At 42.9% G+C, this 23,854-nt stretch overlaps 1 protein-coding gene and 1 pseudogene across 1 annotated transcript in view; one reads left to right on the forward strand and one right to left on the reverse strand.

The window, feature by feature from the left end:
- ABL1 (ABL proto-oncogene 1, non-receptor tyrosine kinase) overlaps positions 1–23,854 on the reverse strand; it is a 171,710-nt gene that overhangs the window by 137,225 nt on the left and 10,631 nt on the right. The window lies entirely within an intron of this gene.
- Positions 449–23,056, forward strand: LOC134728556 (large ribosomal subunit protein eL37-like; annotated as a pseudogene).

The following is a 23,854-nucleotide window of genomic DNA, read 5'->3' on the forward strand; positions in this document are numbered from 1 at the left end:
TGCAATCTTGGCTCACTGCAACCTCCACCTCCCAGGCTTAAGTGATCCTCCCACCTCAACCTCCCATGTAGCTGGGACTACAGGTGCATGCCACCATGCCCAGCTAATTTTAAAAATATTTTTTGTAGAGACAAGGTTTCACCTTGTTGCCCAGGCTGGTCTCAAACTCCTGAGCTCAAGCAATCTGCCCTCCTTGGCCTCCCAAAGTGCTGGGATTACAGGCATGAGCCATGCTCCCTCAGGGGTGCCCAGCCTGAGGGAGACTTGATTACAAAACAGGAAATAAAACAACGGAACAAGGGGTCAGAGTGATGCAAGAAGGGGTCACAAACCAAGCAATGCAGGTGGCCTCCAGAAGCCAGAGAGGCCAGGAAGTGTTTCTCTCCTGGAGTCTCTGGAGGAAGCAAGGCCCTGCTGTCCCCCTGATTTTGGCCCAGTGATACTAATTTCAGATTTCTGGCCTCCAGAACAGTGGAAGAATAATTTTCTGTTGCTTTAAGCCACCCAGTTTTGTGGTACCTTATTACAGCAGACAGAAGACTATATGCTAAGTGAATTAAAAAATTATGTTCATATAAAAACAGTACAGAAATGCTTAAAACTCTATTCATAATCACCAATGCCCCACCAAGCAACAACCCAAACACATCCTCAACAGATGAATGAATAAGCAAACTGTGCCATATTCATACAATGGAATACTACTCAGCAATGAAAAGGAACAAACTGTTGTCAATGCAACATTTAGATGGATCTCAAAGGCATTACGCTCAGTGAAAGAAGCCAGTCTCAAAAGGTTACATACTAGATGGTTCCATTTCTGTGACAGTCTCAAAAGGACAAAACAATAGTGATGAGAACAGATCAGTGGTTGCCAGGAGGCAGGAGAGTAGAATAGCACGAAGAAAGTTATTGGGATTATGGAAATATTTTATGTCCTGTGGTGGCGATGGTAGTTATACAAATCTATAAATGTATTAAAATTCATAAAACCATACATTGAAAAAGTCAATTTTACTGTTCACTAATTTAAAAATAAAATTAAAAAAATAAAGTTAAATTAGGAAAACCTACCCCCCAAGAGGCATTAAATTCATTAAAAAAAAAAAGGCATTAAATTCTTGAAACTTTAAATTTAGGAACAAGAAAGAAGAATCTGCCCTGACCAGAAGACCTTGGAAAGGCTTGGAAATAAGCAGCAGTGGGACGTTTTGCTGGTGTCTGCGGTCATACTGTTAGTAAGTGAGCAGCTGAGATTTGAATTCAGATAAACCCATGATTTTAATGTCACCCTTGTCTCTCTATTTGGCCAGGAGATGGACAGTGAAGCATGAAACTGGCAAGGGATAACAGCTCCTACATGTTCCAGAGTCTGTACTTCCATTCACGTTCTGAGTCCGTAAGTACAAAGCCCACAGCTGGGAAGGGCTGGTTTGACACACAATGGCAAGCCTTACTTTTCCAGGTCCACTTTATTTATTTGATCTTCAATTTGGTAGGGGTACATTCTACTCTTCTGAAAGTAGAATTTTAGTCACAGTCAAGTAAGCAAGACTTTAATAATCAGACAATTGTGGAGTTCATGAGATTAAAAAAATGTCAGATTTCAACACTGATAAACATTTTCCCACATGCATTTCAAAGAACTAGAGCTGAGGTCTGTTATTAAAAGAACTCAGGCTAAAATATTTAAGAAATAACTTTAGAGTGAGAAACCTAAATGTGAAGGTCATTTTCCCCTCACTCGAGGAGGTTCCATTTCCTGTTATAGACCAGAATATGCAAGCAGAGGAGAGGGAGAGAGAGACCAGGAGGTATCATGAGTTTTGCTATTGTTGGTTTGATTTTTTTTTTTCCTTCTACAGAAAACTGAAAATCAAACAGCAGGCGCTCTATTATGCAGGCCAGCATGAACACCTACACAGTTGACAATTAAAAGGTTCCCAGGGCTGGGCACAGTGGCTCACGCCTGTAATCCCAGCACTTTGGGAGGCTAAGGCAGGCAGATCACCTGAGGTCGGGAGTTCAAGACTAGCTTGACCAACATGGAGAAATCCTGTCTCTACTAAAAATACAAAATTAGCCAGGTGTGGCGGTGCATGCCTGTAATCCCAGCTACTAGGGAGGCTGAAGCAGGAGAATCGCTTGAACCCAGGAGGTGGAGGTTGCAGTGAGCCGAGATCACACCATTGCCCTCCAGCCTGGGCAACAAGAGCAAAACTCTGCCCCCCTCAAAAAAAAAAAAAAAAAGGTTCCCAGGAAGGGATAACACCCTTCTCACCACTCTACCTTTATTCCTTGCCCACTTTGTCTCATATAAAAGCAAACAGTTGAAAAACATTCTACCCCAAAACCTCGAATGAAACTTTGGCACTTAACATCATTAGGCCACCAATCCTATTGTAATTTCTCTCCTGAAAAGGAACAGCAAAGAAACCAGAGAGAAAAGATAGTTTTTTTTTTTTTTTTTTTGAGACGGAGTCTCTCTCTGTCGCCCAGGCTGGAGTGCAGTGGTGCGATCTTGGCTCACTGCAAGCTCCGCCTCCTGGGTTCACACCATTCTCCTGCCTCAGCCTCCCCAGTAGCTGGAACTACAGGCGCCCACCACTACGCTCGGCTAATTTTTTTTTTTTGTATTTTTAGTAGAGATGGCATTTCATCACGTTTGCCAGGATGGTCTCGATCTCCTGACCTCGTGATCCGCCTGCCTCAGCCCCCCAAAGTGCTGGGATTACAGGCGTGAGCCACTGCGCCTGGCCAGAAAAGACAGTTTTATCCTTCTAGGTGTAGAACAAATTCTGGCTTATAAAAGCAAACTATTACTCAAAGTCTTGGTCTCCCCCAGGGTAAAAAGCATTCATCATGTGACAAGCTACAAAAACAAGAAGGGGCCAGGCATGGTGGCTCACCCCTGTAATCCCAGCACTTTGGGAGGCCGAGGCGGGTGGATCATGAGGTCAAGAGATCGAGACCATCCTGGCCAACATGGTGAAACCCCATCTCTACTAAAAATACAAAAATTAGCTGGGCATGGTGGCATGCGCCTGTAGTCCCAGTTACTCGGGAGGCTGAGGCAGGAGAATCTCTTGAACCCGGGAGGCAGAGGTTGCAGTGAGCTGAGATTGTGGCCACTGCACCCCAGCCTAGCGAAAGAGAGCGAGTCCATCTCAGGGAAAAAAAGAAAAAACCAAGAAGGGTTGTGATAGGAGCTTTGATGTAAAAGCTGGGTAGCAAATTAGGGAACAGAAAAAAAAAAAAGTTAATAAATGTTACCAGTACTAAAATTTGTTTTAAAGATAAAATGTTTGAATATTTGTATGCAGCAAGCATGTTGTTTCCAAAAATATCCTTAAGGGAGCATAGAAACACACCCCCTTCCAATCCCTCAATGTGGCCACTCCAGACATCTGCCTAACACCATGCCTCTTGACGGCCACCTCCCCTACCTCTTTACAGGACAGCTACGTAGGGCCTATGTGGCTCACCCCTCTTGTTCCCCGACCCCACAAGTACTAGATGAATATGCTACAGTGACCATGTCTCAATCACAGCGTGACCCCCACAAAGCTTGTGCCTGCTCCCTTTTAACTCATCAATTAGAACTACTGGCTTGGGTAACATAATTGCCCTAGGAAACCCACTTGGGAAACTCCCTGGACTCCCAATAAAGGTTTTGGCCCAGGGTTCTCTCTCCCCTCTCTGGGATCAGTAAGTAATAAAAATACTTCTGCTATTTCATGTGTCTTGCTGTGCTGCTCTGTGTCTCACCTGACCAACACATTCGAACCTAACTTATTTTCCTGGGCAGGACTAGAATCTATAGCCATTCTCAAGAGAGAGACCTTAGGACCAAATTAGAATTGACATTTGCAAAAGAGCCAGGAATACCAGGAGGTGGGGAATCACTGGGGGTCATCTTAGAGGCTACCTCCCCCAAGCACTATTAAAAGAATAAACTAGGCTGGGCGTGGTGGCTCACACCTGTAATCCCAGCACTTTGGGAGGCCAAGACGGGTGGATCACCTGAGGTCACGAGTTTAAGTCCAGCCTGGCTAACATGGCAAAACCCCATCTCTACTAACAATACAAAAATTAGCTGGGCGTGGTGGCGCAAGCCTGTAATCCTGGCTACTTGGGAGGCTGAGGCAGGAGAATCGCTTGAACCCAGGAGATGGAAGTTGCAGTGAGCCGATATCACACCACTGCACTCTAGCCTGGGCAACAAGAGCGAAACTCCGTCTCCAAAAAAAAAGAATCAACTTTAGTGTAAGATGTTAAAATAGCTGTATGACAAATGTTAAATCAAGATTTTAAAAAAACGGTGAAGCAAATTCAGTCCCATTGCTCATTAATAATAATTTTTTAGAAACAAAAAAATTTTGTACCAGTAACACATTTTTTAAATTTTTAAATATTTACAATGCAATTTATTTCATCTTCATTTTCATTTTATGAATGCTTTATAATATACGGTATTATACAGTATATATTATATAATATAAAGTATCTTAATAGCACATACTAATGTGCATACATCTGATATACATATAAACATACATATGATACACACATATTTGTTTGCTCACAAAATTCTAATAAGGGTACATGACCTTTTTTAAAATGAAGACTGTTACTCTATATAATGGGAACCACCAGAGAGTTTTCAGCTACTGAACCCCAAACTTAGATTTGCACTTTAGAATAAAGGCTCTTTATTACCAAATTTACCAAATTACCAAGTTTACCAAATTACCAAAGTTACCAAAGCATTATTTGGTAGTGCCTAGCACAGAGAAAGCCCTCAATGGCAGCAACAGGTAGGGAATATGTGACGAAACCTGGAGTCTGGCTAAGATGGGTTATTTAAGCACGGCCCATCATCTGTAAATCTAGTAATGGCCTCCAGTTTTCCCAATGCACTTCAGGAGAGGTGGAAGTGCTTTTGTTGCAATGGGTCTCAACTTCTAGCCAATGGAGAAAAAGCTTTAAATGTAGTCATCATCAGTACATCTCAGAAGTATGTGGGTAAGGGCATTGTCCTGGATTAATCACCGAAAAGCTACGTGTGCATCTCATGTGACTCACTGCTCAGCATAATCCCCAAAATGGCATCCACCACAGTTAGGGCACACACAAGTGGCAAAAAGTACCAGTACTCCTCACAAATAGCCATCCTTTGAGTTCAGCCAAAACCAGGGGCAACCAGAGAACATACATGACTCGGTGGGCTGACGATTGAGCCTCGCACCACAACGACTAGGTCTGTGGAGCAAAAGGTCACAAGGCTAGGTTCCCTTCTCTTCCCAACTGCTCTGTAAAGGGCACCCAGGCCCTGTCTGAGAAGGTCTGGGCCAGGGACACCACAGCCACTATGGCACTGATCTGTTAAGGGGCAGGAAGCTGTGGCACTCACCAATCCCAACCAGCTCACTTTACCCCTTTTTCCAGGCCCTCATCCAATTTCCTTTTCAGTACGTTGTTCTTATCTTGCTCCTGTTTTTCTCTACACTAGGTTGGAAATGCTTGAGGACAGGTATGGTCTCACCCCTTCTGTACAACCCAAAGGTCCTGGTCAAAATCAGTCACTCTGGCATGGTAACTGGTATACCAGTGCGGTAACTGTTACTCCGGCATGGTAACTGGTATACCAGTGTGGTAACTGTTACTCCAGCATGGTAACTGGTATACCAGTGCGGTAACTGTTACTTCGGCATGGTAACTGGTATACCAGTGCGGTAACTGTTACTCCGGCATGGTAACTGGTGTATCACTGCGGTAACTGTTACTCTGGCATGGTAACTGGTATACCAGTGCAGTAACTGTTACTCTGGCATGGTAACTGGTATACCAGTGCTGTAACTGTTATTCTGGCATGGTAACTGGTATATCAGTGCAGTAACTGTCACTCTGGCATGGTAACTGGTGTATCAGTGTGGTAACTGTTACTCTGGCATGGTAACTGGTATACCAGTGCAGTAACTGTTACTCTGGCATGGTAACTGGTGTATCAGTGTGGTAACTGTTACTCCAGCATGGTAACTGGTATATCAGTGTGGTAACTGCTACTCCGGCATGGCAGCTGGTATATCAGTGCACTAACTGTTACTCTGGCATGGTAACTGGTGCATCAGTGCGGTAACTGTTACTCCGGCATGGTAACTGGTATTCCTGCTCCTCTCCCTCGACCATGGGTCTGCTGTGGCATTTGTGGGTGCCAGGTAGCACCATGACTAGCACTCACACATAACAATGCAGCCAGTCCCTTAGTCTAGGAACTCTGTACCTCAAGACAGCGAAGTGGCAAACCTCCAGGACCCTTCTAGCCCTTTGACTAAAGGATATCCCAGGAGCAGGGATGTTGCTCCTTAGTCTATGTACCTGTGGCCATTCATCACTATATAATAATCATTTGTGGTCCTACTGTCTCAACATGGAGTCACTCATGTTAGATGGCATTAAGCCCACCGTGCAGCTGTTTACTCCTCACAGTGATAAGCGAAGGCCAGCTGCAGTGACTCACACCTGTAATTCCAATACTTTGTGAGGCCGAGGTAGGAGGATCCCTTGAGGCCACCAGGAGTTCAACGTAGTGAGACCCTTCTCTACAAAAAAAAAAAAAAAATCTGGGTGTGGTGGTGCACACCTGTAGTCCTATCTACTCAAGAGACCGAGGTGGGAGGATCCCTTCAGCCTAGGAATTACAGGCTGAAGTGAGTGATGATCGTGCCACTGCAATTCAACCTGGGTGACAGAGCAAGACCCTGACTCAAAAGAAAAGCAAACAAAGAATGATAAGCACATGTGTACTAGACTGGCAACTGAGATCATAGTAAAATTGTTTTTCTTCGAAGTGATAAACATACGTCTAATAGAATAAGGTGGTGAGATAATAACACCTGCTGTGGCATAGTACCACCACCGATGGAAAAATGGAGCCAAGAGCTGGCTGAGACCATGATACTGGGCAGACCTTTGGAGAATCATACACACAGCAAGGAGCTGATGATGTCTGGGGCGCCTTTGGAATCTTTGCCTATGAGAACTCTGAGGCCTCCTCCTAGCATGACAATTGCCGCCCAGGGGCTCTCCAGGAGAGGAACAGCCACTCCTCACTTACCAGCATCCAAGGGACTTCCAACCCACTTGAGGGTCCATCAGTGCTCCGACCTTCTGAGCCATCCCTGTGGTTCACTGTCTCCCTAATTACAGCCTTTAATAACCACATTGTGAATGTTTAATTGATTGATTGTGTGTGTGTGAATCTCTCAACAAATGGCGAATCTGAGCATTGCTAATTGGCCACTGAATCACTGTGAAACATTCCCACTTCAGTGGAAGTTGGCATGCAGGGCAGTGACCTGATTAAAATAACAATTAATATTAACATAATATTAATTACATAAATCATTATTAATTTACTGGAAACTCCTCAGCAAGCCAATTTAAACAAAAAACTTTGATTCAATTAAAGGATCATAACTTAGCAACTCTTCTGATTCACTTTAACATTGTGATTACACATTTTTTATTGTTATTTTTTATTTTCTGTAGAGATGTGGTCTCCCTATGTTGGGGTCTCCCTATGTTGGAGGCTGGTCTCAAACTCCTGAGCTCAAGCAATCTTCTCACCTCAGCCTCCCAAAGTGCTGAAATTGCAGCGTGAGCCACTGCAACCAGTCATGATTATACATTATTACAAAGCAATGATGTGGACTTACCAGTACCCACAGAAGTCATACCATGGTTGGATCAACTTATAAAATCCATACAGTAATTATGAGTTACTGATGTGGAAGCAATAGAACCCAAATGCACCCTGAAAAATGGTCTTAGGGCACCTACTTTTAATTAGGATAATTTTCATTTGAATAGGGGTTAAAGTATCATTGATCATGCTGATTGAATTTCAAATGGCTTTCTGAATCAATTTTCCTTGATTGAATAATTTACAAAAATGTACGTTGTTTTTATAATAAATAATAAAGCTTAAAAATTTTTTTTACATTTATATTTCCTGAAGGTTTTTCTCCATTGTAACCATATCTCAATTAAACTTTTTTAAAAAGCCTTCAAAAAAAAAAATCAGGAAGGACTATGCATTTAGATTGACAATGATTGTGAATAAGACAGTGCTGAGGATGCTACGAACTAAACATCACATCATGTCTCACTCAAGGTAACACAGAGCTACGAAGGCAGCTTACCACTAACAAACAACATAAGCACTGCTTGCCTAAAAAGACACATATCTGGCCAGGCACAGTGTTTCATGCCTGTAATCCCAGCACTTTGGGAAGCTGAGGCAGGTGGATCACTTGAGGTCAGGAGTGCAAGACCAGCCTGACCAACATAGTGAAACCACGTCTCTACTAAAAAAAATACAAAAATTAGCCGGGCATGGTGGCACGCGCCTGTAGTCCCCGCTACTCTGGAGGCTGAGACAGGAGAATTGTTTGAACGAGGGAGGTGGGGGCTGCAGTGAATTGAGATCGCACCACTGCACTCCAGCCTGGGCGACAGAGCAAGACCCTGTCTCAAAAGAAAAAGACACATAACACACAGAAGGATACATCTGAGGGAAAAAATGTTTTCTCCTTATATCCTCTAAACAATAAATTTGTTTTGAATGGGGAGGGAATAACTACAGTAAGTTCTCACTTAATGTCATTGATAGGTTCTTGGAAACTGGGGCTTTGAGCAAAATGACATATAACAAAACCAATTTTCCATGATTTGTCCATCAATCAGCAAGGTAATTGATGTAAACAAGAGTTAAGTTCCACAAGGACACTGGAGAATGTGTAAATTCCAAATAGACAGTAGCTCCAGCAGGGAATTGATTTTTTTTCCTTATCAACATGATAATGAAACAATAGTGAATGAAAGGCCATTATCTGGGGACCTGCTGTATTACCATCACTCATGTCATGTTTTAATATTTTTGTGTGTTCTTCTTCACGCACACAAACTATCTCATTCCAGCAACCACCTGTAATGAGCTTTTCAAGAAATATAAACACTCCGGATGTGCTAGTAAGTTCTCAGTTTTCATTTCTTCCTTATTTTTCTGAATATTAAATATTAAAAGTTATTCGACTACTGCCTGGAACTTAGTAAGCATGCAACCCAAGTTACCTGTTACTACTATTGGTCTAAATAAGGAAAGACAATTAAAATACAAACACTAGCACGACATTTCTTTCCCCCTTGTGCAATGTTCTGATTGTATCTTTGCACTGAGACTACAATTTCCTTGGTCTTGGGTCTTATCTTTTGGTTTTTCTCCTAATAGACCACCATTCCTCAAGAAAGGACACTGCAGTGGCTCATGCCTGTAATCCCAGCACTTTGGGAGGTGGAGGTGGGCGGATCACGAGGTCAGGAGTTTGAGACCAGCCTAACCAATATGGTGAAACTCCATCTCTATTAAAAATGCAAAAAATTAGCTGGGTGTGGCAGTGCATATCTGTAATCCCAGCTACTTGGTAGACTGAGACAGGAGAATATCTTGAACCTGGGAGGTGGAGGTTGCAGTGAGCCGAGATTGTGCCACTGCACTCCGGCCTAGACAACAGAGTGAGACTCCGTCTCAAAAAAAAAAAAAAAAAAAAGACACTGTTCTGAGACAGAGGCTGTTTTAACACACAGGCAAAGGGGGCAAACAGTAGGCACAAGCAGATGCCAAGGAAGACACTGGAACTGAGCAGATGCCTCAACATGACTTTTTCACTAGTCTCAGCCCTGTTAGCACCAAGAACCAGCTCGGTGCTCAGCAGGCTTTAAACTCTGCTTTGTGGCTTCCCTGAAACGTAGTCTGGACCAAACATAAAAGCTCCTTAAACCTGAGGTACTGGGTTCTTTAAACATGCCCAGGTGGCTGGGTGCGGGGGCTCACACCTGTAATCCTAGCACTTTGGGAGGCCAAGGCGGGTGGATCATCTGAGGTCAGGAGTTCGAGACCAGCCTGGCCAACATGGTGAAACCCCCATCTCTACAAAAGATACAAAAATTAGCTGGGTGTGGTAGTGCACACCTGTAGTCCCAGCTACTTGGGAGGCTGAGGCAGGAGCATCACTTAAACTCGGGAGGTGAAGGTTACAGTGAGCTGAGATGACGCCACTGCACTCCAGCCTGGAAGACAGAGTGAGACTTCACCTCAAAATAAATACATAAATAAAATAAATTTTTTTTTAAATTTTAAAATTGAAAACATTTTTTGAAAAAGAAAATGCCTGCACACCTCCTTATCATCAGAGTGTCCTCCCTATTTCAACAGTCATTTTCCCCTCCTTGCAAAAATCCTTTTCAATAAAGTCTCTCCTTACTAAAAAACTAAAACAAAACAAAAAACTGATACTCAGGCCTCTCCCCAGACCAATTAAATTAACCCCTGGGGGTAGACCTGGAAACAGTCTTTTCAAGCTCCTGAGGAGATTCTAATATACAAGCAGGGCTGAAAAGCACCTACTCAGCAGGCCCTCTGGAGCTTGGAATAGGGCAGTTCCTTGTGACATGCTTGGGCAGTGAAGGGGCATAGATAGGGTACTGGATTCTATATAGGCAATCAGCTAGGCCCTACATAGTTTCCTATTGAAATATCTGCCACACAAAGAACCTGATGAGATGGTTCACAGAAAGATAAGTATATATCTCCCCTAAACATGTTAAAAACGTTCAACCGGCCGGGCACAGTGGCTCATGCCTGTAATCCCAGCACTTTGGGAGGCCGAGGTGGGCAGATCACCTGAGGTCGGAAGTTTGAGACCAGCCTGACCAACATGGAGAAACCCCGTCTCTACTAAAAATAAAAAATTAGCCAGGTGTGGTGGCACATGCCTGTAATCCCAGCTACTTGGGAGGCTGAGGCAGAAGAATTGCTTGAACCCAGGAGGCGGAGGTTGCGGTGGGGCCGAGATCACACTACTGCACTCCAGCCTGGACAACAAGAGCGAAATTCCGTCTCAAAAAACAAAACAAAACAAAAAAACAATGTTCAACCTCACTCACAGAAGAGCTACCATTTAAAACCATACTAAAATACTATTTCTTACATATCTGATTGGAAAAAGTCCCAAAGCTTGACAATACACTCTCTTAGCTAGGCTTTGGGGATGAAGGCAACCTCTGTATTACTAGCGATGGGACTGTAAACTAGAATGATGTCTACGGAAGAAAATGTGGAAATATCTACCAATATAGATCTCTATTACTCTATATTAATACAGGCCAGGTGTGGTGGCTCATGCCTATAATCCCAACACTCTGGAAGGCCGAGGAGGCACTTGAGCCCAGGAGTTTAAGACCAGCCTAGGCAACATGGCAAAACCCCATCTCTACAAAAAATACAAAAAACAGCCAGGCATAGTGGTATACATGCATAGTTCCAGCGACTAGAGAGGCTGAGGCGGGAGTATCACTTGAGCCCCGAGGACTGAAGCTGCAGTGAGCCGAGGTCATGCAACTGCACTCCAGCCTGCATAACAGAGCCAGACCCTGTCTTAAAAAAAAAAAAATATATATATATATATATATATATATGCACACACATGCATACACACACACATACACATACACATATATATACACACAGACATACGCGAAATGGTAGCTATCTACCAAGTAGAATCCATCTACTAATAGAAATGACAAACGCATGTACCCTTAAACCCAGTGCCCCGACTTTTAGGAATCTCTCCCACAGCTGTAAGGTTATCCCTGAAGCACTGTTTATCATAGCTAAAGACTGGAAACACTCCAAAAGTCCAGAAAGGGAACTGGTTGGAAAACCAATGATACTTCCAAGACAGTGGAATTCAATGCAGCCATAAAAAGAAGGAAGATATACATATTACAATATGGGGAGATCCTGAAGATCTATTAAGGGAAAAACAAAAAAGAAGGTGCAGAACGGTATATACTGTATGCTATCTTTTGTGTAATAAATATATATTTGCTTGTATTTGCAAAAAAGAACACTGGAAGGATAAAAAAAAAACAAAACAAAACACACACACACACAAAATGCTTTCCAGAGGAGTAGGAGAAGGAAAAGGACAGAGTGGCAGAGGTGCAAGCAAGCTTCTGAAAATACACGTTTGTTCTGTAGCTTTGTAGTTTAAATTAGAAAATGTATTATCTATTCAAAAGTGTTCAATTTAGGCCGAGCACAGTGGCTCATACCTGTATTCCCAGCACTTTGGGAGGCTGAGGCAGGCTGATCACCTGAGGTCAGGAGTTCAAGACCAGCCCGGCCAACATGGTGAAACCCCATCTCTACTAAAAATACAAAAATTAGCCAGATGTGGTGGCAGGTGCCTGTAATCCCAGTTACTCAAAAGGCTGAGGCAGGAGAATCGCTTGAACCCAGGCGGCGGAGGTTGCGGTAAGCCGAGATCATGCCACTGCACTCCAGCCTGGGCAACAGAGCAAGGTTGTATCTCAAAAAAACACAATAAAAAAAGTTCAATTTAATTTTAAAATAAATCGTAAAACTGCCACAAAGCTTGTAGGACAATGTATAAATTTTTTAAATTATAAATAATTTTATAATTATAAAATTTCATAACAGCATAAAATTATAAATCATAAAAGCATACATAAGGTATGTTTGTTACACACCGCCATTCCAAAACACTCAACTACCAAAGGGTAAGAATATTCAATAGAGGCTGGGCGCAGTGGCTCACACTTGTAATCGCACCGCTTTGGGAGGCTGAGGCGGGTAGATCACTTGAGGCCAGGAATTCAAGACCAACCTAGCCAATATGGCTAAACTCTGTCTCTACTAAAAATACAAAAATTAGCCAGGCTTGGAGGCACACGCCTGTGATCCCAGATACTCGGGAGGCTGAGGCAGGAGAATTGCCTGAACCCGGGAGGCAGAGATTGCAGTGAGCCAAGATCATGCCAGTGCACTCCAGCCTGGGTGACGGAGTGAGACCCTGTCTCAAAAAAAAAAAAAAAGAAGAAGATTCAGGCTGGGCGTGGTGGCTCACGCCTGTAATCCCAGCACTTTGGGAGGCCAAGGCGGGCGGATCATGAGGTCAGGAGATCAAGACCATCCTGGCTAACATGGTGAAACCCTGTCTCTACTAAACATGCAAAAAAAATTAGCCAGGCATGGTGGCGGGTGCCTGTAGTCCCAGCTACTGGGGAGGCTGAGGCAGGAGAATGGCGTGAACCCAGGAGACAGAGCTGGCAGTGAGCCGAGATCGTGCCACTGCACTCCAGCCTGGGTGACAGAGCGAGACTCCATCTCAAAAAAAAAAAAAGAATATTCAATAGAGTATTAAAAACATACCACGAAATTGTGAAAAAATTAAAAATTTGATTAAATTCTAAAGCTAGACCCCACTCATTTCAATGATGCAAATGTTTTCAAAATGCATTAGTCTATCCTCAAAAAGTAATGTTTCCAATTGAAAAACACTCAAGCTGTCAAGAGACACTTGATTTCAACCCAGCTCTAAAACTAATCAGCAATGTAACCCTAAAAACACGACTACCCGAAGCACAAGTTTTCCTACTGAAAGAAAGGAATAATGCGTATCCTACCTATACCACAGACCTCACAAAAAAGTATATGAAAGTGCTTTACAGGCCAGGCGTAGTGGCTCACACCTGTAACCCCAGCACTCTGGGAGGCCGAGGCGGGCGGATCACAAAGTCAGGAGATCGAGACCATCCTGGCTAACATGGTGAAACCCCATCTGTACTAAAAATACAAAAAGTTGGCCGGGCGTGGTGGCGGGCACCTGTAGTCCCAGCTACTCGGGAGGCTGAGGCAGGAGAATGGCGTGAACCCGGGTGGCGGAGCTTACAGTGAGCCGAGATTGCGCCACTGCACTCCAGCCTGGGCGACGAGCGAGACCTGTCTCAAAAAAAAAAAAAAAAAAGTGCTTTACAGCCAGGCGCAGTGGTGCACGCCTGTACTCACAGCTACCTGGGAGGCGGAGGCAGGAGAATCACCTGAGCCCAGGAATTCAAGACCATCCTGAGCAACACTGAGACCCTGCTACAAGAAAAAAAAATTTTTTTTAACTTTACACATCCACAAGAGATATTCTTTGCAACCTAGGATGCTGCAAAATCACCAATAAAACAATAAATTACTATATGATACTGAAGAAGTAGAAAGTACAAACATGCTGAATCTATTCACTACCAAGGCAAATCTGGGAGTTGTTTGTTTTGACTAAACTCTTGATACTGGGTTGGCTGCCTTTCTTTCTTTCTCTTAAAAGTGAACATGCCAAAACTAAATTCTGTTCAAGTGAAGGTTCCAATCAGTTTAGATATTACTGTAAATTCAGTCCCTAGTAACTCACAGTTTGTACAGGAAGTAAACCAACCCAAGATCCAACTAAGTCAAAGAGCAAACAAGACAGGCATCCTCAGATTATGGCCCCATCCTCTTATTCTCATACAAATATCTCTATTAAAAACACTCCCCTTCTCTGTTTAGCAATTCTATTTCCTGTTTTCTACCTCTCAAGAATGAAATCTGAAGGAATTCTCTACTTTTTAAGATTTCCCAATTTCATCCCTCCTCGCTAATAACAATTCACCTAGCGACACTTGAGGAACAAGCCACGCTCCTGGCAGAAATTCAGTACTCTTAAAGGAGGATTTAAAGGTCATGCTAGCCTTTGCTCCTCTGAAGAACAGACGGACACAGTGAAAAAAAAAAAAAAAAAACACTGTGCCTATAATGTTAGCTTCCCATATACATCCTAAAATGAGTGGGATCCACCAGACCCCTGGGATTTTACCACAAGCTGGGGAAAAGGTTTGTAACCTGAAGATGGTAACAGGGACAATATTCCCACTACAGCAGTATCCCAAGTGGATAGAACAAATTATGGCAGCACCAGAAACCTGGAGAAAGGAATGAGGACTTAAGCAGTTGTTAGTCATTTCCAGGAGAAAAACTAAATACACAGAGAAAATGAGTCCACCAGATTTGGTGAGAGGCCACAGGCAGCCACTGATATAAAAAAGATGAAAAGCAAGCTATTATAGATAAAGGGTACTGCTGGCTCCACCAGGGGTCTCTCCACTGCTTAACAAAGATCAGGTTGAGTAAATGTCCCGTTTCCTCAGCCGGTTCCCTGGACCCACTCCACACTGTTTATTCAAGCCATAACCATTCTCCCAAGCAGATGGCCAGTGGTGGTCCTCAGGAATATAAATTAGACACAAAGAGCCTTTTGTTGGCTATGTTGTTCCTGGCTCTCTTATCCCAGACTGACACAGTACCTGATACAGAACAGGCACTGAGTACTTGTTCAATGCCTGAACCTGCCAAACAAGTAGATTCAACTGCGTATTCACTAAGTAGCTAGTCTGTTAAAAAAAAATACTGTTCGATCCATGAAAATGTATAAACATGGTCTCCACTATCAAGGGACAAGTACTGAGAGTCAAAGAAAAATACAATTGGAAAAAAAAAAAAGAATAGAGAAAGGTGAATTGGAAAGAAGCAGCAGGTATTTTGAAAGTTGAAAATTTGAAACAATTGACAGGAATCATTTAGCCTTTATCATTAACAGAAAAAAAGTTTCCTGAAATAGCTTTCTTTCATCAATAAGAATTCTTTATATTCTATTATTCATTTCTAGGATCAAAGAAACCTATAGATTTAGTGCAATCAGAGAAGAAAATCCTTAAGGGTATTTCTGTTTGGGTATGGAAGCTGATAAAACCCACTCTAAAATGTATATGGAAATACAAAGGAGCAAGCCAAGACAATATTGAAGAACAAAACAGGAGGCCTTATTCTACCAGGCATTAAGATTTATTTTAAAGCTACAGTAATACAGTGTAATACTGGTGCAAGGACAGACAAACAAATTAACGGGAAGGAGTTCCCCAGCAGATCCACACGTACATGTATACCTGATTTACACAGCAGCAGATGTTCTTTTCAATTAAACAGCTAGGTCAATATGAGGGAAAAAATGAACCTTCGCCCCTGCACAGAAAATACAATTCCAGGCCAACCATAAACATGAGATGTAAGAGAGTGAAACTTCTTTGTGACCTTAGGGTAGGCACAAAGATTTCTTACACTGACCACAAAAAAAGTACTAACCATAAAAGATTAAATTAGACTAAGTCAAAATTAAGGTTTATCAAAGACACCATTAAGACAGTGAAAAAGCAGCCGGGCGCAGTGGCTCACGTCTGTAATCCCAGCACTTTGGGAGGCCAAGGTGGGCGGATCACCTGAAGTTAGGAGTTCAAAACCAGCCTGGCCAACATGGTGAAACCCCTTCTCTATTAAAAACACAAAAACTAGCTGGGCGTGGTGGTGGGCGCCTGTAATCCCAGCTACTCGGGGGACTGAGGCAGGAGAATCTCTTGAACCTGGGAGGCGGAGGTTGCAGTGAGCCGAGATCACACCACTGTAATCCAGCCTGAGTGACAGAGCAAGACTCTGTCTCAAAAAAAAAAAGAGAGAGAGAGAGTGAAAATGCACAATGGCTATAATTATGTAAATAAAGAGTGAAAAGGTGAACCACAAAGTGTAAGAAAATAGTCATAATAAATACACTCAACGAAGGACCTGTATTGAGAGTACACAGGCTAGGCACGGTAGCTCACGCCTGTAATCCCAGCACTTTGGAAGGCCGAGGTGGGTGGATGGTTTGAGCTCAGGAGTTTGAGACCAGCCCGGGCCACATGGTAAAACCCCAACTCTACAAAAAATACCAAAATTAACCAGAAGTGGTGGCACACACCTATAGTCCCAGCTACTCAGGAGGATGAAGTTGGAGGATCGCTTGAGCCCAGGAGGTCAAGGTTGGAGTGAGCCGAGACTGTGCCACTGGACTCCAGCCTGGGCAACAGAATAAGACTCTGCCTCAAACAAAGAAAAAAAAAAGGAAAAAAATATACAAATAACTCCTAAAAATCAATGAGGAATAAACATAAATAGAAAAATGGACAAAAGAGGTGAACTGGCAAGAGATACATAGGTACACATATATTCCAAATGGCCAGTAAACATATGAAAAGGTGCTTAACCTCATGAGTCATCAAAGAAGAGCAAATTAAGGCTGGGAGATACTACTGCACAACTACCTGCAAGGCTAACATTTAAAAGTCTGGCCGGAGGCTAGGCGCGGTGGCTCACACCTGTAATCCCAGCACTTTGGGAGGCCGAGGTGGGCGGATCACCTGAGGCTGGGAGTTCGAGACCAGCCTGATCAACACAGAGAAACCCCGTCTCTACTAAAAACACAAAATTAGCTGGGTGTGGTGGCACATGTCCGTAATTCCAGCTACTCGGGAGGCTGAGGCAGGGGAATCACTTGAACCCAGGAGGCGGAGGTAGCGGTCAGCTAAGATTGCACCATTGCACTCCAGCCTGGGCAACAAGAGCAGAACTCCATCTCAAAAAAAAAAAAAAAAGTCTGGCCGGGTGCAGTGGCTCACGCCTGTAATCCCAGCACTTTGGGGGGCCAAGGCAGGTGGATCACTTGAGGTCAGGAGTTCGGGACCAGCCTGGCCAACATGATGAAACCCTATCTACTAAAAATGCAAAAAAAAAAAAAAATAGCCTGGTGTGGTGGTGCATGCCTGTAGTCCCAGCTACACAGGAGGCTGAAGCAGGAGAATCGTTTGAACCCAGGAGGTGGAGGTTGCAGTGAGCCAAGATCACACCACTGCACTCCAGCCTGGGCGACAGAGTGAGACTCCATCTTAAAAAAAAAAAAAGAATATGCAGAATTGAACTTCTGCTTCTGTCCATAATGCAGTAAAAGTGGTATTAGATATCCTTTTGTCCTAAACAACTGTACGGCTGAATAAAATATTTGAGACGACTGTTTTCAGGCATTAGATGACAGGCAAGGCAAGGCAAGGCTGTGACCCTTGAGGAAAGAGAAAAACATAAGGTAAGTTGCATGTTGCTTCCAACTTCCTGCCTGGGGCACCTTCCCAAACACAGTGCAGGGAGATGGAACCTAAACTGACAGCAGCCATCTCTGTGAAGTGAGGAAGCAAAGACTTGGATTTGAGGATGCTCAGGCAGGTAGAATTTGTAGGGCAAGAAATCTGAGAGAAGATGAGGGCATGGGTGGGGTAACAGAACACAGAGGTAGGCAGAAGAAGGTGGGAGGCATCCTGTGGGTCCATGGCTTCCAGATTCTATGAAGTTTAGCAGACAGCGGTGGCTGTGAGGCTGAGAACTGCACAGACACAGAGGTTTCACAGTGCTGGAAGACATTCAAGTACCAGTTCATCCAGGGTGGAGAGACTTTGCTGAGCACCTCTGTTATTTTGTTTTGACCCCAAAAAGGCCAAGCATTAAGTCTAAAGAGTACCCTCTATTCTAAGGGCCGGGTGTCTGGACCAAGGATAAACCCATACTAACAAAGCATAAAACCAAACCTGGCAGGGTCAAACTAACTTAACAACCAGTCACTTACAGTAATTTAAGTAACTACAGTAACCTAACTACTTGTCAAAACAAAATGAAAACTTCTTTAAAGAAAGATAACAAGATTGAGAATCCCTACAATATAACACCCACGTCTGGCATACAATCAAAATTATTTAACATGCAAAAATGCAGGAAAATCTGACTCATAATGTACAGAAAAAGCAATCAATAAAAACAGACCCCAAGATGACTCAGATATTTAAATTAGCAGGCACGGTCTTTATTACAAATACCTTCTAGGATTTAGAGGAAAAGACAGGCCTGATGAATGAAAACATGGTGAATCTCAGCAGAAAAATACAAACTATAAAAAAAAAACACAAAAAAAAAACAGGCCGGGCGCAGTGGCTCATGCCTGTAATCCCAGCACTTTGGGAGGCTGAGGCAGGTGGATCACAAGGTCAGGAGATTGAGACCATCCTGGCTAACACGGTGAAACTCCGTCTCTTCTAAAAAAAAAAATACAAAAAAATTAGCCGGGCGTGGTGGCAGGCACCTGTAGTCCCAGCTACTCAGGAGGCTGAGGCAGGAGAATGGCATGAACCCAGGAGGTGGAGCTTGTAGTGAGCCAAGATCACTCCACTGCACTCCAGCCTGGGCGACAGAGCAAAACTCTGTCTCAAAAAAAAAGGAAAGAAAAGAAAAAAAAAAAAACAACCAGCCAGGCACAGTGGCTCACACCTGTAATCCCAGCACTTTGGGAGGCCTAGGAGGACAGATTGCTTGAGCTCAGGAGTTCAAGACCAGCCTGGGTAACATGATGAAACCCCGTCTCCACAAAAAAAAAAAAAAAAAAAAAAAAAAAAATCAGCTGGACATGGTGGCGCATGCCCATAGTCCCAGCTACTCAGGAGGCTGAGGTGGGAGAACAGCTTGAGCCTGGGAGACGGAGGTTGCAGTGAGCTATGATTGAAACTGCACTCCAGCCTGAGTGACAGAGTGAGATCTTGTCTCCAAAAAACAAACAAACAAAAAAAGAGGCAAAAACTGAGAGTGTATTTATAGTTATATTTTCATTCTAAATATTGTTCCTTTTCTAAATATTCTACCTTTTCTTTTTCTTCATTAATCTTACCAGAAGTGTGCCTAGATCAATAATATTTTTCAAAGTTAGCTTTTGGTTTTATTGATCATTTCCATTCTTAATTTGTTTTTATTTTTATTATTCTCTTCTGTGTACTGTGGGATTACTTTGGTTCTCTGGCTTCTTGAGTTACATGCTTAGTTCTCTTGTTCTTGTTCAGTCTTTCCTGTTTCCTAATAAATGCTTTTTTTTTTTTTTTTTTTTTTTGAGACGGTGTCTCACTCTGTCACCCAGGCTGGAGTGCAATGGCGCGATCTCGGCTCACTGCAACCTCTGTACCCCGGATTCAAGGGATTATCCTGCCTCAGCCTCCCGAGTAGCTAGCTACAGGCAGCTGCCACCAAGCCCAGCTAATTTTTGTATTTTTAGTAAGAGACAGGGTTTCACCATCTTGGCCAGGCTGGTCTTGAACGCCTGAACTTGTGATCCACCCACCTCAGCCTCCCAAATTGCTGGGATTACAGGCGTGTGCCACCGCGCCCGGCAGAATAAATGCTTTTAAGACTAAAAGAAGTGATAGAATTAAAGGAAAAAATAAACGAATATATCATTATAGCTGTTGATCTTCAGCATCACTCTCTCAGTAAAAAAGAGAGATACCGCCAGGCACAGTGGCTCACACCTGTAATCCCAGCACTTTGGGAGGCCCAGGAGGGCAGACTGCTTGAGCTCAGGAGTTCAAGACCAGCCTGGGTAACATGGTGAAAGCCTGTCTCTACAAAAAAAAAAAAAAAAAAAAAAAAAAACCTCAGCAAAGCTATAGATGAAATAAGTACAAAATAAAAAGTAAGAATATAGAAGATGTTTAAACAAAAGCATGAAACAACTTGATTTATAGAAAACTACATGCAACAACAAAAACTTTTTTCAAGTACAAATGGAACATTCACTAAGACAGGTTATATGCTGGGCCATAAAATTAGTCTCAGTAAATGTCAGAAGACTGAAATTCTACAGAAGATGTTCTCTGACCACAATGAAATTAAATTAGAAACCAAGATATCTAGAATTCCCAAATATTTGGAAATCAAACACTTTGATAACAACACATGAAAACTTATGTGATAAACTTATGTGATAGAGCTAACGCAGTGTTTAGTAGGAAATACACAGCTTTAAATGCCTATGTTGGATAAGAAAGGTTTGGAATCGATCTAAATTTCTACTTTAAGAAGCTAGAAAAAAAGAACAAATTAAACCCAAAGTAGGCTGGGTGCAGTGGCTCACGCCTATAATCCCAGCATTTTGGGAGGCCAAGGCAGGAGGATCGCTTGAAGCCAGGAGTTTGAGACCATCCTGGGCAACATAGCGAGACCCTATCTCTAAAAAAAAAAAATTTTTTAAGTAAAAGAAAGAAAATAAAGAGCAGAAATCAATAAAATGGAAAACAATTGAGAAAGTTAACAAATTTTTTTTGAAAAGATTACTAAAATTGGTAAACCCTCAGCAAAACTAACTGAAAAGGTGTGTGTGAGAGAGAAACAGAGAGAAAAAACACAAATTACCAATGTGAGGAATGGAAAAAGCATATCACCACAGACCCTATAGACATTAAAAGGATAACAAGGGAATATTAAAAACAAAAACAAGGGAAACTAATCGATGGTGCTAAAACGTAAGACAGTAGTTATCTCTGAGGAGGAGGAAGGCAGGAGTGAAACTGGAAGGGGGCACAAGGCTTTCTGGGGTGTGCTCATAATTTTCTACTTCTTGAGCAAGATAGTGGAATGCGGAGGTATTCATTTGTGATCATTCATCAAGCTGTACATTTACAATTTGTGCCCCTTTCTGTATGCATATTACACTTTTTTAAAAAAATATTAAAATATCAGGTCGCGCAAGGGAGCTCAATCCTGTAATCTTAACACTTTGGGAGGTTGAGGCAGGAGTATCACCTGAGCCCAGGAGTTCAAGACCAGCTTAGACACCATAGCAAGACTCTGTCTCTATAAATTTTTTTTTAACATTAGCCAGATGTGGTAGTGCACACCTGTGGTCCCAGCTACTCGAGAGGCTGAGGTGGGAGGACTGCCTGAGCCCGGGAGGTCAAGGTTGTAGCAAGCTTGAACTCCTGGGCTCAGGCAATCACACCACTGCACTCCAGTCTGGGAGACAGAGTGAGACTGTCTCAAAAAAAAAAAACACCATACACAAGTTCCACCAACAGATGGACAAAATTTGGTGTGTATATATATATATATACACACACACAATGGGATATTATTCAGCCTTAAAAAAGAAGAAAAATTCTGATACACGTAACAACAGATGCACCTTTAAAACATGCTAAGTGAGGCCAGGCACGGTGGCTCATGCCTGTAATCCCCGCACTTTGGGAGGCCTAGGCAGGCGGATCACCTGAGGTCAGGAGTTCGAGACGAGCCTGACCAATATGGAGAAACCCCATCTCTACTAAAAATACAAAATTAGCCAGGCGTGGTGGCACATGCCTGTAATCCCAGCTACTTGGGAGGGTGAGGCAGAAGAACTGCTTCAACCTGGGAGGCAGAGGTTGCAGTGAGCCGAGATCGCGCCATTGCACTCCAGCCTGGGCAACAAGAGCGAAACTCCGTCGCAAAAACAAACAAACAAACAAACACTAAGTGAAATAAGCCAGGCACAAAAGGGCAAATATTGTATTATTATAGTTATATAAAGTCCTAGAATGAGCAAATTCATAGAGAGAAAAAGCATAAAAGTGGTTACCAAGAGGTGGGGAAAGAGGGAAATGGGATATTATTTTTTAATGGGTACAGAGTTTCCACTTAGGATGATGAAAAAGTTCTGAAAATGGATAGTGGTGATGACTGCATCACTGGGAATATACTTAATGCCACTGAGTTATACACCTAAACAGGTTAAAATGGTAACTTTTCTGTATATTTTACCACAATAAAAAAATAAACACAGAAGGGAGATGACAAAGGGAACGTTATCGTTTGAAAAGTGTTGCAATATGATGCACACGTTGTGCGGCCACTGTGGCTCTAAGGCCTGTCACCTTCCGAAGTCTACCTGTGGCAAATGTGGCTACCCCGCCAAGCGCAAGAGGAAGTATGACTGGTGTGCCAAGGCTAAAAGACTAAAGGCCACAGGGACTGGCCGAATGAAGCGGCGTGGATTTCCATAAAGGAACAACACCTAAACCCAAAAGGGCAGCTGTTGCAGCACCCAGTTCATCTCAAGAATTTATTTGCTTTTTTTTTTTAAAGACAGGGTTTCGCTTTGTCACCCAGGCTGGAGTGCAGTGGCACAATCCCAGGTAGCTGGGATTACAGGTATGCGTCACCACGCCTGGCTAATTTTTAAGTAAAGATGGGTTTTCACCATGTTGGCCAGGCTGGTCTCAAACTCCTGAGCTCAAGTGATCCGCCCATCTTGGCCTCCTAAAGTGCTGGGATTACAGGCATGAGCCACCGAGCCCAGCCAAGAATTTCAAAGATTAGCCACACAATAAATGTTCTGGTTTTTAAAAATACAAAAATAAATAAATAAAATAAACATATATAAGTATATTCATTGGGAAAGAAACCCCAGAACCAGATAAAAAGTCCTAGGATACATAAGAAAATAAGTTAGCTATTTGAGAACTTTCATTCCTTGTAAGTGAATAAAAAGTTTAATTTCTCATTTAGTCCATTTAATATCATTCTTATCAAGAATTTTTTTTATGGAGAGCCTATGTATTCAGCATTATGCTGGGGAAACAGAAAATGAGATGAAACCTGCATTCACAAGCTTACAGTTTACTTGAGGAGTTCGAGGCTGCAGTGAACAGTGATCATATCATTGTACTCCAGCCTGGGCGACAAAGCAAGACCTTATCTCTTAAAAATTTTTTTAAAAGGCCAGGCATGGTGGCTCACGCCTGTAATCCCAGCACTTTGGAAGGCCGAGGCAGGTGGATAACGAGGTCAGGAGATCGAGACCATACTGGCTAAGACGGTGAAACCTGGTCTCTACTAAAAATACAAAAATTGGCCAGGTGCGGTGGCGGGCGCCTGTAGTCCTAGCTACTCGGGAGGCTGAGGCAGGAGAATGGCGTGAACCCAGGAGGCGGAACTTGCAGTGAGCCAAGATCGCGCCACTGCACTCCAGCCTGGGTGACAGAGCGAGACTCCATCTCAAAAAAAAAAAGTTAAGAAAAAGTTAAAAAATAAAAAACAAACCTACCTACGTTTCAACACTCTCTTCCATGAAACTCACATAAAACTATTAGGAAATACTACTAGGCAGTATATGATTATGTATTCATTTGTGTTGTAGAAGAGTTACAAGGGCAGAAGTTACAGAAAATTTAATGAGGACCAGAGATGTAAAAT

This window comes from Pan paniscus, chromosome 11 (genome assembly GCF_029289425.2).
Source record: "Pan paniscus chromosome 11, NHGRI_mPanPan1-v2.0_pri, whole genome shotgun sequence".
NCBI lineage: Eukaryota > Metazoa > Chordata > Mammalia > Primates > Hominidae > Pan > Pan paniscus.